The sequence below is a fragment of the Arachis duranensis genome, chromosome 1 (assembly GCF_000817695.3).
Source record: "Arachis duranensis cultivar V14167 chromosome 1, aradu.V14167.gnm2.J7QH, whole genome shotgun sequence".
In the NCBI taxonomy this organism is placed as follows: domain Eukaryota; kingdom Viridiplantae; phylum Streptophyta; class Magnoliopsida; order Fabales; family Fabaceae; genus Arachis; species Arachis duranensis.
Genome location: NC_029772.3, coordinates 75,311,890 through 75,313,865, shown reverse-complemented (window position 1 = coordinate 75,313,865; position 1,976 = coordinate 75,311,890). Strand labels below are relative to the sequence as shown.

The window sequence follows — 1,976 nt, the reverse complement described above, 5'->3', positions numbered from 1 at the left end:
AGAAGTAGGTTCAATGGAATCTCTATGGTTTCTAGATGAGCCTCAGATTTCTTAGGTTCCTCAATTGGGAACTCTTTTTTGTCCAGAGGACGTCCCATGAGGTCTTCCTCACTGGGATTCACGTCCTCCTCCTCCTCTCTAGGTTCAGCCACACCATGTAAGGTTATAGCCTTGCACTCTCTTTTTGGATTCTCTTTTGTATTGCTTGGGAGAGTACTAGGAGGAGTTTCAGTGACTCTTTTACTCAGCTAGCCCACTTGTCCCTCCAAATTTCTAATGGAGGACCTTGTTTCATTCATGAAACTTTGAGTGGCTTTAGATAGATCAGAGACTATGTTTGCTAAGCTAGAGGGGCTCTGCTCAGAATTCTCTGTCTGTTGCTGAGAGGGTGATGAAAAAGGCTTGCTATTGCTAAACTTGTTTCTTTCACCATTATTAAAGCCTTGTTGAGGCTTTTGTTGATCCTTCCATGAGAAATTTGGATGATTTCTCCATGAGGGATTATAGGTGTTTCCATAGGCTTCACCCATGTAATTCACCTCTGCCATTGTAGGGTTCTCAGGATCATAAGCTTATTCTTCAGAAGATGCTTCTTTAGTACTGTTGGATGCATTTTGCAATCCATTCAGACTCCGAGAAATCAAACTGACTTGTTGAGTCAATATTTTATTCTGAGCCAATATGGCATTCAAAGCATCAATTTCAAGAACTCCCTTCCTCTGAGGCGTCCCATTACTCACAGGATTCCTTTCAGAAGTGTAAATGAACTAGTTATTTGCAACCATCTCAATGAGTTCCTGAGCTTCTGCAGGAATTTTCTTCAGGTGAATGGATCCACCTGGAAAATGGTCCAATGACATCTTAGACAATTCAGACAGACCATCATAGAATATATCCAGGATGGTCCATTCTGAAAGCATGTCAGAAGGACACTTTTTGGTCAGTTGCTTGTATCTCTCCCAAGCTTCATAAAGGGATTCACCTTCTTTCTGTCTGAAGGTTTGAACATCCATTCTAAGCTTGCTCAGCTTTTGAGGAGGAAAGAACTTGGCTAAGAAAGCCGTGACCAGCTTATCCCAAGAGTTCAGGCTATCTCTAGGTTGAGAGTCCAACCATGTTCTAGCTCTGTCTCTTACAGCAAAAGGGAAAAGCATAAGCTTATAGACCTCGGGATCAACTCCATTGGTCTTAACAGTATCATAGATCTGTAAGAATTTAGTTAAGAACTTAAAAGGATCTTCTGATGGAAGTCCATGAAACTTGCAATTCTGTTGCATCAGAGAAACTAATTGAGGCTTTAGCTCAAAATTGTTTACTCCAATGGCAGGGATTAAGATGCTTCTTCCATGAAAGTTGGAATTTGGTGCAGTAAAGTCACCAAGCATCTTCCTTGCACCTCCACCATTGTTATTGGGTTCGGCCATCTCTACTTCTTTTTCGACAATTTCAGTAAAGTCCTCTTCAGAGTGTTGTGTTTTAGCTTCTCTTAGCTTCCTCTTAAGAGTCCTTTCAGGTTCCGGATCAGCTTCAACAAGAATGTTCTTATCCTTGCTCATGCTCATATGAAAAAGAAGAGAACAGAAAAGAAGAGGAATCTTCTATGTCACAGTATAGAGATTTTTTTATGTGAGTAGAAGAAGTTAAGAATGAAGGAAGAAGAAGAAAAATTCGAACACGGAGAGGAAGAGAGGGTTCGAATTATAAGAAGTAGAGAAGAGTGTTAGTAAATGAATAAATAAATAGAAAAAGATGAGAGAGGGGAGAAAATTTGAGTTTTAATTAAGAGAGAAGGAAAATATTTTTGTTTTTATTTTAATTATTAGTTAAAATTCGAAAATTAAGAAAAGAAATAAAATTAAAAGTTAAAACAATTAGTTAAATAAAAACATTTTTGAAAAAGATGTGATTGAAAAAGATTTGATTGAAAAAGATATGATTTGAAAAAGATATGATTGAAATTTATTTTGAAAAAGATT

The 1,976-nt window shown here is 37.7% G+C and overlaps 1 non-coding gene across 1 annotated transcript; it reads left to right on the top strand.

Moving 5' to 3' along the window:
* Positions 1-914: 914 nt before the first annotated feature.
* On the top strand, positions 915-1,022 carry LOC127742633 (small nucleolar RNA R71). The gene has a single exon (XR_008003979.1). It is a non-coding gene; the product is annotated as a small nucleolar RNA R71 (small nucleolar RNA).
* The last annotated feature ends 954 nt before the right edge of the window (positions 1,023-1,976 follow it).